Source organism: Protopterus annectens, chromosome 2.part0, assembly GCF_019279795.1.
Source record: "Protopterus annectens isolate FY-2018-M chromosome 2.part0, PAN1.0, whole genome shotgun sequence".
Lineage (NCBI taxonomy): Eukaryota > Metazoa > Chordata > Ceratodontiformes > Protopteridae > Protopterus > Protopterus annectens.
In genome coordinates this window covers 1879593206-1879608704 of record NC_056728.1, presented here as the reverse complement: position 1 = coordinate 1879608704, position 15499 = coordinate 1879593206, and positions in this window count along the sequence as shown.

The window sequence follows — 15499 nt, the reverse complement described above, 5'->3', positions numbered from 1 at the left end:
TAAATTCAGAGTTCTGTAGCCTGTGTACTTAAATAGGTAGGGGTAATGTTCTCACTGCAGTCAACTGGTGTGTGTGCGGGTGTGTGTGTGTGTGTGTGTGTGTGTGTGTGTGTGTGTGTGTGTGTGTGTGTGTGTGTGTGTGTGTGTGTGTGTGTCTGTGCACTTGCTTGACATTACAAAGATCCTTTTACACCAGCATGTGGGACACTGTTATTACCATATTCTCCTCAGCAGACACTGCTGATGTCATCAGTTATATCCAATTTGTGGATGTGAAAAATTCCCACCAGGGCAGTGGCAGAGACTGACCTGGAGGCCAGGCAGATGTCACCTCATCCTATACCATACAGATTACGGTGACATGGCTTTCAATCTATCCACATACATTATGGCATGGTTTGTAGGCTCCGTGTTTTCTTAGTGAGAAACTCCTGTGGTCTCTCCAGCTGCTGCATGTATCTGGTGCGGTAAATGCAAAAGAAAGCATTATACCCTATTAGTCTTCTGATGAGGTTTGAGTATAGAGCTATAGTATAATCCTCAGATCTGAATATGATGGAATAACTTATGATGTACACAGCACAGGCTTTTAATACCAATGTGGACACCTGGTGGTCAAATTTCAGATTTCTATCTACATGAGTTCCCAGGTCTTGCATTACTGGGTTTCAGCATAGCGGGACTGTTGTCAATGTCGTAATTTACAGGGAATTCCACTTTGCAGAAGGACAAAATAAATAAAGATGCATTTTTGCATTTAATTGCAGACCCTGTGGCTTTGTCACCAATCATTTTTCTGTGATAGCCCCTCCTGTAATATGCTATCATCAGTGGTGGATTAAATGGTTGCACCCAGTATGCAAGAATTATGAAATCAGTAATCCAAAGGCCATATACTTTATCCTGAACTGTTGAGAAATAGATTCCAAACAGTAAAGGTCCAAGCACAGATCTCTAGGGTATGCCAGTGGTGACCGCTCTGCTGGTACAAGTTGATTCCCCAAATTTCACACCATGCATTCTGTCTTTGAACCAATTGGTTACCTATCTAGTGACATAAGAATTTATCTCCAGCTGGGAATGTTTCTTAATGATACCTGCATGGGGGATTGTGTTCAAACCCTAGGCCATATCAGGATAGGCAGTATGCACTGCCTTACCTTAATCTAGGCCTGTCATACAGAATCAATGGGCTGTGACAACATCATAGGTCACCTGTAGTATGACTCAGCACATACGCCTTCCTGATATGGATGAATACAGACTTTAACACACCATCTGCACAGATTATATTCCTGTAGAAGGGTGTACATCAACATGCATTCATCTGAGTAGGAAGGGACAGTACCTGATGCATGCATGCATAGACACATCCTTACTCTCCTCATCTGTGAGATAGACCAACATGTCATCATGGACCTTTACTAAATGGACACTAGTAATAGCCCAGCTGTGTGCAACAGACCTGTATGAGTTGTTAATACTACATCATGTCTGTTACATCTGTTAGATGTCCTCAAAGAGGTCATTGAGGGCATGCATGATGAGAACACAATCATCCTTTTGAAACTGACAAGCCCAAGGCATTTGACACAGATCTGCAGTGTAGTATTTACTCAACACTGTCAGATTTGGCAATAAACACCTATATCACCAAGTGGGGAGACCACTGTATCACATAAATGGCATCTAATTATGTTGAAATTTGTGAAGTGACCTATATCTCAGAACCAGTAATCAGGTCCGTACATCAGAGTGTCTGCTAGTCTCTTTTCTGTCCATTATTTAAGTCATAGATGTCACAAATTTCATACACATCCTGTGTCCACACTTCTGTCTGAAGGACTACAGACTGTGGGCAATCATTGACTCCAGCTGTGATATTAGTATAATACAGACAGTATTAATATACACCAAAGATTGCTGCGACAGCCATGACAACACCTGCAATGAAACAAAAACATGTGGGGATGTGTTATGTCAGGAAAACAACAACCCAAGGATAATGTAGACATGGCACCCTATAATCAGACCACTACGTATGTGACCTGTGTCCTGGGGTAGATGGTATATGAAATTCCAGTAGCATGTGGTCACAGTGCAGACTACTCCCATGTATGTAACAGAACTACTGAGTATATGAAGGACATCCACAACATAGGACATAATACTTCCATAGTTCACAGCCTTCATCACACCAATAACTGAGTACAATGCACTCTTCATCATGTACCTCCCTACACATCTTCCTGTGATGTATAACTGAATTGTAACACATTTGCCACAGTGACCTATCACTCATATTATTGGCCATACATAGTTAGTCTTTTTGTGGCATAAACATTACTGTCTGATGGTGCGGAACCCCCATCAAGTTGTTACACCAGATGTATGTGTGATACCTGTTCTCATGATGCACACATTACATACCTAGCCCTTTGACAACATTAATGGCATGGGTAGCATTTGTGACATTGCAAAATGTGCCATATATATATATATATATATATATATATATATATATATATATATATATATATATATATATATATATATATATATATATATATATATATATATATATATATGTGTGTGTGTGCATGTGCACACCAATCAACTAGCCTGAACTCATCATGTCACTTACAGGTCTATCAGTGTCCCTCCTAACACCTCCAGCAGATGTAACAGTGTCAGGACAGTGTGCATGATTACCCTCATAGAGTGCAGACATGTCATAATAGTTTTACAAGTGTGTTTGTGCAGAACCATGTCTGATCACTCTAAATCACGTTATGTCAGAGATATGGGATTACTGGTGGTATAATTCTGATATGATCCATGATTGATTATGCTTCTTTTACTGTCCATGAACCTTTACTTGTGTCTCACCTGCTGGAGACCTCTGTTGAATTTATACTCGTATTCAGGCAAATAAGTTTACGCAGCTTCACAATATGCACTGTACCCCAATTGTTTAAAACATCCCTAATAGATGTCCTCTGCACTGTTCATGTAAAGGTGCGTATCTTACACAGACATCTTCCCCATTGTTATGTCACCTTGCATGACAATCACCTAATATACACTTATACTGTCTAGTCTGTACTGTACCATACTGATATGTGACTGGTGTTTCTACTACAACTGTCTTCCATTGACATGCCTTCATATGCTGCACATTAAGTTGTTTCACCTGTCCTACTTCCCTGTGTCCAGTCCTGCTGTTCATTTTTCTGTCCCTATTCAATACACACACTTCCCCTGAGTGTTTATTTTAAATGTCAGTCCATGTAGCCTTGCAGATCATTTACAGAGCTTCAGCACAGAAAGCCTGGAATGGGATATCACAATACTCTCCACCTTATGCACTGTACTATACTGTGTTTGGACCATATATGTAATTATTCATATCTCTCAATTGTCCAGATTTTCACAGAATGACTGGATTTTTGCGTTACATTTTTTTATCTGTTCCTTATCAAATTTGTGGTTTTATGCCATATCATGGGGATGATCTCAGGACTGAAGTCACTAAATAATTGCATACATTTGAGTTTCAGACTTCAAATTCTTCATAATTGTCATTCTAGTACATTTCTAAGTTTAAAAGATCAAATATGTAAAATCCCTCTTTATTGCTGTGTCATCAACCCGTATGTTACCAGATAGGTAGATAACTGGCTCACTGATAGAACCCAATCAGTCAAAATAGGGGAAGCCACCTCTAGTAGTAGACCCATAATGAGTGGCGTACCCCAAGACTCGGTCTTGGGGCCTTTACTGTTTGGGATATACTTTTCTGAGGTGCAAGCCAAAATCAGTGGTCTGTGCCTGACCAAGTTTGCAGATGACTACAAGCTAGGTGCTGTTTTAAATTCCCCTAGTGATGTGAACATCCTCCAGGAGGTCCTTACCCAAACTAATGATTGGTGCTAAGAGCATGGCCACAAACTAAATGCCAATAAATACATTATTATCCCCTTTGGGGAAAATGGCATCCCCACTAAATATCAAATTAATAACAATGTACTAAGCATGCAAGCAGTCATGAGGGACTTGGGCACCCAGGTTGATAGCAACCTGACTTTTGACCACATGTTGCCTCCGTTGTATGGAGGTTTTCTACATGACCCACCTCATAAGTAAAGGTATTTCATCCAGAAACAAGGAGGTCACCACATCCCTATACTACTCCTTTATCAGACCCATTATTGAATACAGTGCCCCCTTTGGCATGTACCTTGCCAAGCACATGCAGCAGCTGGAGAGACCACAGAGGCTTTTGACCAGGAAAATCCAGGGTCTCAAACATCACAGACCCAGCCTTGTTAAGGATGATACTAGGCTATTGGCCCGGAGACCATTATAAGCCTAGCCAAGAATTTCACCCATGTTCCCATAAAGTCAGCACCTGTTTCCCCTTTCCAGCAGGGACACAGGTGGGATCCCAGAGGTGTATTTTCTGTTTCCCATCCAGTCATCCAGGTTCCTCTTAAAGAGGACAAGACAGGTACTCTGCTTAACAAGGAGAGGGAGTCTATTCCACAGATTAGGAAGTCTCTGGGACACAAATATATCCCCCCAACAAGTTCTACTAATGTCACAGACCAGGTTTAGGCCTTGCATGTAGGTTGCCCGAGTGGATTTTGACTTGCGTATATGCAGCAACTCCATCAAGGCTGGGTCTGAGATGGCCTTGTATGCCAGACATAGATCACTTCTGAGAGTGTGTATGAGTCTGAGTAGAGGGACAGGGCTTTTAGCCTATCTGTATAGGACAGATGTTTGAGACCCTGGATTTTCAGTTTTACAAGCCAAAGATTGCAAATTTGCTAAACAGGAAAGTCTCTAGTGGAAAGAAGTAAAGAGAAGTACAAGACATGAATGTTTACTGTCTTGCTTTGTTTCTGTTGAATTTGTAGTTGTTTTTTATTTGAGGATGATTGTGCTTAGCTGATATCTGAAGTGGAAAGGATGGTTGGAATATTTACAAGATAATATGGACATGTTGAGAGGAACTTTGTGTTTGAATGTAACATCTAACATAAGTCAACCAACTGTATGCTACTACTCCGTAATGTTTCTCTTGTAATTTTTTCTTCTCTGTGTAAACTTATGGAGTTTTTCTCCCCAGGAGTCTACTGAAAATGGACACTTGTTGTCCAGTCGGATTATCCTGGCAAACAAATATTAAATAAATAAATAAATAAATAAATAAATAAATAAACGTTGAGTAGAAAGTGATAATAAGGCCTTAGTAATCAAAATAATAATTTCAATGAGTGGTAAGCATTTGAGTAAAACACCAAGAAGAAGAAGGTGATGATAAGACTTGAGGGTAACTAAAAGCTGCAAGTTTATAACACAACAAATGCTAAGCATGGGGCAAACCATTCATAACTAGAACTTGTGAAACTCCTGGGAAGAAGGGTTCAAAAATGAAATTTATGATTTTAAAAGCAACGTAACAAGGATTTTAACTGGCTGGAGAGGAAAGGATTAAACATAAGGGTATGCTGGGAAAATATTAATGATGTTTAGCTCTGCATTGGGTTATATGCTAAGACATCTGCATTCAGAGAAAGAAAAAAATGAGAGATTTAAGAAGACACACAAGAGTTGATACAACATGATTTGTATGACTAACTCAAACAATATAGAAACAGGGAGGATGGGAGCAAGACAAGAAAGAAGAAAATACTGAGCATCCGTCTTCATTGACTATGCACAGTCTTAAAGTGTGACTATTGGCTTGGGGTATGGAGGTGTTTAGAGATTATTTGACTACAGATGAAATGGAATAGCATGAAGAAGGAACAATGCCTGAAACCCAAGAAAGGAAATATTAAGCTAAATGTAATTATATGCTAAATCTGAAGGGACTGCACAAGAAGGCGTAGCCCAAGGAAGATATCAAAAGGCAAAAAGAAAGATATGGGAGAAGAAGGGTTATGAAACTGAAAGGCATATGTGAAATAGGAGTGTCACAAGAGATGATGAAGGCTGAGGAAAATATAGACGAAACTATGTTAGGAGTTGAGATAAGATGGAGTGACACTACAAAAACAGGAGGCAAGAACAGTAGATTTTGAATATTATGTAGGCCATTCATGGCACAGGAAATGCAGAAATGTCAAATGCATTAGTAGAAATATGTAAAAACTGGAATGAAGGTGAGATAACTAGAATGAACAATGTAGGTTATCAGATAGTGGAACAGCTATCACTGTTGGGATAGTTAATGAAGTGATAAATACATGAGGGATGAAACTGGCAAGATGTGGTTAAGATTTCTTTATTACAGGACCAGGATCGTTATTCAAATCTTTCTCCAGCCAATGTTTGTGTGGAGATTACATGTTCTCCTTATTTCTCCATGGATTTTATCACAGTACTCCATTTTCCTCCCACTTATAAAAAGCATGCTGCTTGACCAGATAGTCTTAGTAGTCAGCATATATTATGTATTTATTTATTTGTAGTCCAACTGAGCAGTACCCATAAACAATTAGAATATACAAAGAGAATTGCACACACATGCATAGATAAAGCTATCAGCAGTTACTGACAGATTACAATAAAACGGGACCAGTTAAGTGTTGTATTTACTGAGGACAGTAATAGAAGCAAGTTAGCAGTTACAACATCACATAATTGTCTTTACTGTCCATTGCAAATAGTTAAGCATCATTGATCAACAGCAGATTGATTTATAATATTCTTGTATTTTTTTGTATTATTTTATTATCTCTTTCCCATACAGCCATATTTATGGTTAAAAAGATCTGACGCATACCATGTATCCATTTAATACATGATTAATTTACATAAAATAAAGAAAAATTGAGAAGGTGTCAGGCATGATACAATCATTAAAAAGTTTGGTACATGTCTAAGACCAACAAATAAAGAGGAGGTGGTAGTCAATGTTATTAACAAAGATGTCTTGCACATGTACTGATTGTCTTTCTGAATAGTTGTTATCACTGGAATGATGATGTGTGTAGATGAGAGAGTGTGTATGTACCTTTAAGAAGCATTTCCAGCTGTAGGCATGCAATAATCCAAAAGCTAGGTGAAGCATTTGCAGCTTATATCACGGACTTAAGAAATAAAACTAAGATGTGCAGATTTGGTGACATGAAAGATGAGTTAATAAAGGACAGGTTTTTGTGTGGTGTTAGTACTACTGCAGTGAGAAATATTTTGAGTTGTGACAGAGATTTAATGTTAAGCAAAGTCATAGGGATTTGTCAAATTCATGAGCTCACAGAAAGGCACACAAGTATGCTTTCAAGTGATAAAAGCATGGTTTCAGCATCCTGTAGAGCAAACATAGACAGTATGCAACATGTGGCAAGCAGAAACAGGCCTAAGCACATGGTAGCAGCAATCCCTTTGGGTGTGGCAGGGACACCCCTGAACTTTCTGGCAAGTTCCAAGACTAGTTCAGTAAAATGAGCATGCTCAGTACAGTATAAGAGTGAGTAAGCAAAACCCAAGTCAAGTTTCATTGTTGACTGTCACAATTGTGGAGAAAAACCATGAGTCTAAAAGAGAAGTGCTTAGCATTTGGTCAACAATGCCACAAGTGTAAAAAATGAAACATTTTCAAAAGTTTTGTAAATCAAGCAAGCCTCATTCAGTTATTAAGAATGGTCATGCAAAAAAGCAGGCTGATCATGTAGAAAGCTGTAACCCTACTTTCTGCATAGATGGTGTACCAGTGGTTGGTGAAAAGGTTATTGCAGTAGATTTATTGACAAAGAATGAAGTATTTTGTACTGTCCTAATCAATGCTAAACCCACAGAGCTAAAATTAGACACTGGTTTATAGTGTAATGTGATGTCAGCAGAAACATTTGCAAACGTGAGGGCTGGTGAGCAACTTAAATTGTTCAATTGTGTAAAGCTTGCTGCTTATGGTAGTGAAGAGATGTAAACCGAAGCATCAGTAGTACTTTCATGCTAGTCAGCTGGGAACAGTTATATCTTTCAATTTGATGCAGTATGAAGACCTGTGCAATCATTATTAGGTCTCTGAGACAGTTTAAGAATGAAACAGCTTTCGTTTACAAAAGAAGTACATCATGTAAGCAAATATCCCAGTTCTAGCATCACTGATGCTATTTTTTTCAGAGTATGCTGATGTTTTCAATGACAAGCTAGGTAAACTTCCAGTTGTGTACTCCATGAGAGTAGACCCAGAGGTCTGTCCAGCAGTCAGACCAGCAAGAAGACTTCCAGTACCTATCCAGGGCAAAGTCAAGGTCCAGTTAGACAAAATAGTGCAGCAAGGTGTGATTTGTCCAGTTACAGAAACAAAAACACCAAAAATTCTACATTTTTCTTTGGTATACACTGCTGCTGTTCCTACTGCTTTTTTGTTTTTCTCAGTTCCAGAAACAATTGAGTGGGTATTTTCCATGGTAGCTGCTCATAAGAAAAATTCAGATGGAATCAGAATATGCATTGACCCGAGAGACTTGAACAAGGAATTAAAAAGACCTCATCATCCTATGTGTACAGTCGAGGAGATTGCAACCCTCATGTGAAATGCCACTGTTTTTTTTCTGTCTTCTTTGCAAAGAGTTCATTTTGGAAAGTGATGCTTGATTGAAAATCTTCATTACTGACTATATTCAGTACCCCATTTGGTACATACAGATTCCTCAGGATGCCTTTTGGAATAAATTCTGCCAGTGAAGTCTTTCAGCATGCAATGGAGCAAATTATTTCAGGTTATTCATGCGCAATAATAGTTGATGATTTACTGGTTGGAGGTAATGGTGAAACAGAGCATGACAGAAACCTTAGGAAAGTTCTGAATAGAGTGTGTGAAGTGAATTTAAAGTTCAATCCTCTGCAGTGTAAATTCATACTACCAGAAGTTACTTATGTAGGTAATTTATTTACTAGTACAGGCTTATGACCAGATCCTTCCAAACAAGCAGCCATTCTTGAGATGCCGGCTTCAATATCTTCTTGGTATGGTTATTTATTTGGGCAAATGTATTCCTGACTTTAGTGATTTATCAGCACCTTTAAGAGAACTGACACGGAAAGCTGTTGAATGGTCATGGTTAGAACAACACCAGAGAGCATTTGATAATCTCAAACAGTAAAATGCTAACCCGCCTACATTAAGATACTATGATGTCCACAAACCAGTAGTTCTTTCCTGTGATGCTTCTAAGTTTAGTCTTGGTGTAGTTATTCTTCAAGAGGGCAGACCTGTTGTCTATGCACCTAGAACTCTTACCCAAACTGAGATGCAGTATGCTCAAATTAAGAAGGAACTTTTGGAAATTATGTTCGCATGTTCAGAGTTCCATGATTACATTTATAGCCAAGCAATCAAGATAGAAATTGACCATCAACCACTAATTACTATTTTAAAGAAGTCTATGCATTCTGCTGCAGTAAGACTACAAAGAATGATGCTCAAATTACAAAAGCATCATTTCAAAATAGTCTATACAAAAGGTAAACTTCTTTATCTGTCTGACACCTTATCCAGATCAAGCATAATTTCTACGGAACAGCTTGATGCAGAGAAGTTTGACTTTGATGTCATGGAAGTGAGTCATTTTTCTACCACAAGACTTGATGAGCTGAGAGATCGTAGAAAGACTGATCCAATTTTGCAAAAGCTCAACCACTTAATCAATGTAGGATGGCCATCAAAGTAATCCTGTGTACCGCCAGAAGTGCAAACTTACTTTCCATAGAGAGATGAGATGCTGATGGAAGATGGTATCATTTTCAAAATTCCAAAAGTTGTTGTTCCTACTTCCTTACAATGTTAATGCACCTGGATTTTACATTGTGGCCACCCAGGTTCCGATTCTACAAAAAGTAGGATGAGAGGGCTAGTATTTTGTCCTTCTCTAGTGAAAGACATTGATAAAATGCTTTCTTCTTGTTCAGTGTGCAACAGTACTAAGCTGCATTTGTAAAAAGAGCCACTTCAGCTAAGTCAAATTCCTGAACTACTTGGTCAACAGTAGCTGCTGGCATATTTGAGTGGAACAGTCAACTTTACTTAGTTTTGGTAGACTCTTATTTGAACTGATTTGAGATTGATTTGCTACCTAACCTAATGTCCAGTGCTGTTATTGCTAAGATGAAACATCATTTCTCAGTCCATGGTAGTCCACACAAAGTCATTTCTGACAACAGTTCTCAGTTTACCAGTCAATTGTTTCAGAGATTTGCTAAAAATTGGGACTTTATCCATGTTATGAGCAGTTCTACATATCTTCATTCAAACAGCCTTGCTGAATGTGCAAAGCTATTACCAGAAAGGTCAAAGTGTGATAATACCAATATCTTCTTGAATTTACTAAATCTTGTTAGAAATATACCCCGTGATAATCTACTAGGTTCGCCTGCTCAGAGACTTCAATCTAGGTAAACCAGAACAACCTTGCCTATCAGTTCTAGTACATTAATGTCTAATACTTAAAACAACAGAGTAATCAAAGCACAACTTTTTAAAAAGTGTTCTTCTCAGAAGTCCAGCTATGATAAAATGAGCAAATTTCTTCATCTGTTGAAAGAAGGAGAGGCAGCAAGGATGCAAACGGTGAAAGGCTTTGATTGAATTGGTCAAGTGAGAGGTATATGTACCAAGCCGAGATCCTATTTAGTGGAATCTGAGGATATAGAGTACAGGAGAAACTATATACATGTTCTTCCTGTATCAGAAACAATATCACAGCATCATACTTGTGATACAGACTCTAGATCTGAGAGCAACCCTCACAATGTTCGTACCAAAGAACATGTCGCAATACCCATTCCTATTCCTGATGATGTCTCAGATGTCCCCAAAGTTGAACATTTCTTGAAGACAGTCCCTGTTGCTTGATCCAATTCTGACTTTTATGTTAGATAGTCAGGTCATATTTCAAAACCTAGTGTAAAATACACATCAGCTTAGACATAGTTGTTTTCTATGTGTCTAATTTTTTTATGATTGCATGTCAAATAATTAGTTCTGTATAACTGTATGTCACATGATCATTTCTGTAAATTGCATGTCATTGAATACTGCCATTTCATATGTGGACTATTTCTCAAAGAGGGAGGATGTACATCAGAGCCTGCGTATCTACCTTTAAGAAGCATTTCCAGATATAGGTAAGTGCATATAAATACTGAGCATGTGCAGGCAGCAGTGCCATTTTGAGAGAACAGCCAGAGTGTTAACATGTATGAGTGTGGTAGCCAGTCTGTTTATAAGTTTATTTAAGTTTAAGTTGCAAAGCCTCATTTCTGATGTGTCTGTGTGTAATAAAGCTACTTGAACAGAACCCACTAATGTTCATCTGTTTTATCCTGACCAGCGAGTGACAATGTGGAAAGGGAATTTGTAAAGATAAGTCATTTGTATCAGCAGATGTTAGAAATAAGAAAGGGAGAAAAGAAGTCAGAGACATAAAAATAAGTCCCGTTGATCTCGCAATCTTAGCAATGTGATAGGTACACCAAATTTTAAACTGCACGTGTGTGAATATATTATTTTTTATATAAAAATAATAAAGCTAATACAGATGTTTAATGTACTGAAATCTGAGCTAATATATGTATACCGTATATTAAATGGGTCAATTGTTGCTCTTGCTAGGTATATCAAATCTTTTCTTTTTCTTTCAGCTGTTCCCATTAGGGGTCGCCACATCGGATCATCTGTTTCTTGCTCACCTGCATGTCCTGTCTCACCACATCCATAAACCTTATCTTAGGCCTTCCTCTTTTCCTCTTACATGGCAGCTTCATCCTTAGCATCCTTTTCCCAATATACCCAGCATCCCTCCTCATCACATGCCCAAACCAACATAATCTCGCCTCTCTGGCTTTGTCTCCGAACTGTCCAACCTGGCCTGACCTTCTAATATGCTTATTCCTAATCCTGTCTACCCTCATCACACCCAGTGCAAATTTTAACATCTTTAACTCTACCACATCCAGCTCTGACTCCTGCCTTTTTGTCAATGTCACTGTCTCCAGTCCATATAACATAGCTGGTATCACTACCCTCTTGTAGACCTTCCCATTCACTCTTACTGGTACTCATCTGTCACAAATCACTCCTGCCACTTTTCTCTACCCACTTCTCCCTGCCTGTACTCTATTCTTCACCTCTCTTCCACACTCGCCATTACTCTGAACTGTTGCTCCCAAGAATTTAAACTCATTCACCTTCACCAATTCTACTCCCTGCATCCTCACCATTCCTCTATCCTCCATCTCATTCACACACATATATTCTGTCTTAGTCCTGCTGACCTTAATTCCTCTCCTCTACAGTCTCCTAAACCTGTTCCCTACTCTCACTACATATCACAATGTCATCTGCAAACATCACAGTCCACGGGGACTCCTGTCTGATCTTGTCTGTCAACCTCTCCATCACCGCTATAAAATAGTTATCTTTTATGAATTTTCCAATGACCACCTTTGTTTATCCATGACATTGAAGCTCACATGGCTAAATTTTTCTGTGAGTGAGTAATATTTATTTATTTTTTTCATCTACGGTCAGGAGTTGACTATTAGCATTTTACAAATGAGTTATTAAAATAAAACATTTATTTTCTGTATTAAATAATTCCATTGTAATGACTCTGTTTTTACTTAATGGATTTTTTCTTCACATATCAGGAAATAGTACTTTCTCCACATATTGCATTTTCATATGTTTCTGCATGCATAAACTTACTCACATTGGGGCACTGAATTTGTAATTCATGACATTGTGACATTAGCCATCTGTGGATTTAGCTATGTTTTTTTTAATGGAATATTTCAGAAAATAAAGGCATGTTCAAATAATAACTGGATTTATTGTGCATGTGGCTTTTTTGTTTGGGGGATCCGAACACATAGACGAGTATTCAGAAATCAGTAGTTTTTGTACAAAGAGTTAATTCCCATGATAATACTTTTTTGCATGTTGTTATGTAATGTGGCTAGATATTCCAAACAAGCATTTGGGGTGCCCGTTTAGCCACTACAACCACATTCTGTGAAAGTAGGTGCCACTAAAAATGGTTCATGATAATTAACACTTTGCATATGCACAAGGGACTTTTGAATATCTGTTCATATACTGGCCTTCAGGACCATACTGCCAATAATATCTTAACTGCAACAAGTTCTGTTTCAATTATCTGCTAAACTGATATTTTTGTGAGTGTGACTGTAGTTTTCAACCACTAAAACTCTTGATTTAGCCAATCAAACAGCCTTATCTGACAGATAATTTTATCAGTGGTATATAGTAAATTGTAAATAAATATGATAACTGAGTTATTTCTTTAAATTAAATATTTAATTTCAATAATTATAATGAAATTGTATGTATTAAGATTGTCATCCTGCATCTATATTTTTGACTCACATTTCTGTTTTTTCTATTACATTGTTTTTACCTAGACAAATACGGTGTTTCTGCAAAACACATAGCCATTTTCCTAATTATGCCCTATGTGACATTATAGTGTACTCTCTGGTTTCAGAAAGAACTCCAGTGCTCATGTTAAGGGATATTGTAAAAAAAACCTAATTTCTATGATGCAGTATTTTGTGAGACACATTAGCTCCAATGAGGAAAGACCTCATTTTTGGCTAATTTGAATGGGTCTGAATCACTGCTAATTTCAAGTGCAGATTAACATTTTCTTGTGGGAGGTAACACTAGCCTTCCCATGTATCACAAAGGCACAGGCACCCTCCCTCATTTACTGTCCTACACACACACACACACACACACACACACACATACACACACACACACACACACACACACACACACACACACACACACACACACACACACACGCAGACACACACACCATACTCCTTACCTGTCCCTGAGTTGTCAAAACATTCCCAAAGTCTCCTTCTTATGTTTTTGCTCCCCTCATAAATCATAGATAATTACAGTCAGTCAGTAATGGCAGACATTAGAGCTTTATGCTTCTTATTGTACAGAAAATGCATTACATGCCAAACCTGTTGATGTCCTTACATGCACTGCTGCAGTATTCCTAACTATGTGAGGATTCCCTGCCAAGGAAGCCCAATGTCCGCCCAGTCTTCCAAAGACTTCTGAATTTAAAAGGTATGCCGAATGTAGCCATACCCTTCCTGCATAACGTAGGACATAAAGGTGATGTTCAGGCCTACCAAATCAGAACTTCTTTGCTGCCAGTCTGAACATGTCCTTTACACCATCAGTCTGTTTATCTGTGTCCATTTTCTGACAGTTGAATGCATTTATGTTCTCCAGTGACTTCCTATGGCTAGTTTCTGTTTACACATGTTAAGTGCCCCATTGGAGATTTTGTTTTTTCTTGTTTTTTGTGTTCCTTGGGGTTAATGTCATCCAGAAAGGCTAAATGAAAGTGTGGGAGACAGATTCCCCATAGAGACCACCACAATAATTGTCTTTTTTGCTTAGGTGCTTCTCATGACCATACATCTTATTCTATTTGTCAGAGATTTTTCCAAAAAAAACCTTCACAGTAGACTTTCTTCCTTTTCCTTGTAGCTTGAGATTTGGTGTCTTAAGCTACTAGCAAAATATACAATGGAAGGAATATCCCACCCCAAGGGTCAGCCCTTAAGGAAGAAGAAGAAGGTGAAAAAGATATGACCGGAATCTTCCACTGTCCAGCCTCTGCTAGGTGTTTTTCCTAAGGTTGTTAAGAACCCAGAGGCTCACCTGGTTGTGTTGTCGGATTTCTCTGCTGTGACCATGTTGGAGGCTAGTGAGGATCCAGCTGGTGACACATCTGAAGAGGCCTTGCAGGCATCCATCTCAGACATTCAGAAGGAACCACATTTGATTTTTTTCTGAGGGGCCTGTGGAGGGGGGGGGGGGTTCTCATTTTTTAGTTGGGGAAAAAGTGCCTGCTACAGTTCTCAACTGTCTCCCTGGATCTGAGCCTTCTCAGGATGTTCCCTTAAAAAAGAAAAAAAAAAGAAAAATGTTTCTTCTGTTCCTAGGGATCCACAAAGTGATGGCAGGCTTTTACTTTCTTCCTTAATGTCATTTAAGCCTCCTAATGGAGTTTCAGATCCTGCTCCGCCTTGATCCTCTACTCCTCTTAAAAGGCCTACAGACCAGGATTATTCTAAAGATGAGTTGGAGTGATGTTACTTTGGATGAAATTTCCTTTGGGGACACATTTTCTAGGATGATGGATTTTTTTAAGTGGGACTGTACTCAGGTCTCTGATATCCATAAGAGGTACTATGAGTTGTTGCAGTTGGAATCTCCTAAACCTGTGGCTATTCTTCCTGTCTTGGCTGCTTTACTGCATGCTTTCTTTGATGCCTCTCAGGCACCTGATTCTATCCACCCTGCTCCCAAGAAGCCTGACAGGTTTTATATGGTTCCTGAGGATTGTTCTTTTTTATATAAATGTCTTGCTGCTGACCCCTCGATATTGTCCATAGCCCCTGATAAGCCATCTCAATTGCTTTC